This window comes from Sinocyclocheilus grahami, unplaced genomic scaffold (genome assembly GCF_001515645.1).
Source record: "Sinocyclocheilus grahami isolate Dianchi unplaced genomic scaffold, SAMN03320097.WGS_v1.1 scaffold47.1, whole genome shotgun sequence".
In the NCBI taxonomy this organism is placed as follows: domain Eukaryota; kingdom Metazoa; phylum Chordata; class Actinopteri; order Cypriniformes; family Cyprinidae; genus Sinocyclocheilus; species Sinocyclocheilus grahami.
The window spans coordinates 883645-884911 of record NW_015505226.1 but is presented as its reverse complement, the minus strand read 5'-3'; the positions used below and the strand labels follow the sequence as shown (position 1 = coordinate 884911).

Sequence of the window (1267 nt, the reverse complement as noted above, 5' to 3'; positions counted from 1 at the left end):
ACACAAGCACATGGGACACAGCATGATGGGAATTATTTAACTCAAGCAGTTTAGATCTTGTTTTGTAGAAGCTTAGACATCCAAGAGCATTTAATTGGTTGAGGTATTCTACATGACTGTTGATTATGTTGCTAAAAGTGGGCATGAAAAGACTTTTTGTCAGACTAAATGAGATCATCACATCACACTTTGATGTTAGAAATGTGTCCCTATTTTAACAATACTCATAAACATCCAAACAAGATGGCATCTTTCTTAACTCTTATATAGGCAGCAATAATGAAGAAAAGACTGCTAGACTGTAAATTAAGTGCATTACAACAGACTGTGATATCTTAAAGAGCCCATCTGCTATGATATTGCACGTATCAGACTGTAATTTACACAGCACAAGGTGTGTGAAGGCAACAACTTGCATTCTGTTGTTCTTTCTACTCCTGTATCTTATGCTTCCCTGTCCCCTTTTTCTTTCCTCTCCCTGTTCATGCACACATCTACACATATAAACTCACAAACACACTTTCTCTCTTTCTCTGGGTGAGGTTTTGGGGTGATAGAGGAGACCCCTGGGGGAGCAAATGCTTGTTGGCTGTAGGGTTAAAGGTCACAAGTAATCCTCAGATCACATTACAGGCACAGCAAGCGTGACCCCTCGATACCCTCCTCACCCTGTGGGATTGTCGGTAACAGGGCAGAACGAGTCAAACCCCAGAACCGAGGTGGACTCAGATCTTTTTTTACTGCTGAGAACTTCCAGCCCATATGAGAGCCACAGGTTCTGCACTGAGCAATTATCCACGCATACCTAGGCAAAGAAATACATTAAATAAATGTAATTATACATGAAAATGGCTAATTATTTGGATGGATTTTAAGACAGTGATCAAACAAAATTCAAATGATCAAAAACACGTACAAATACATTGAATCTCACCCTGGAAACCAACTATGCAGTGTGGAAGGTCGTCCAATCAGGTTGAGGTTGTTGGCCTTGTAGACTGTAAGCGTCTCGTGAACATAACCATGTGGATTCACATATGCTGCCATTGGCCCATAAAGAGATAGGCTAAAAACAGAGGAGTGCTGAATGAGTAACTGTTTTCATTCCAGTCTTAAAAGGAAAGCTATCATATGCTTTCAGAAGACTTGGAATATTAAAGTCGCAATAAAATGGAAGTAACAACAGAGTATTCAAGTAAAACGGATTATCGAAGAAGAAAAAGTGTAGGGTTAAGACTTGGTTCTGTCATTATTTACTCACCCTCAA

General features: G+C 39.7%; 1 protein-coding gene across 2 annotated transcripts in view; it reads right to left on the bottom strand.

Moving 5' to 3' along the window:
* Positions 1 to 1267, bottom strand: part of LOC107582680 (protein cereblon-like) — a 13800-nt gene that overhangs the window by 6833 nt on the left and 5700 nt on the right. The window lies entirely within an intron of this gene.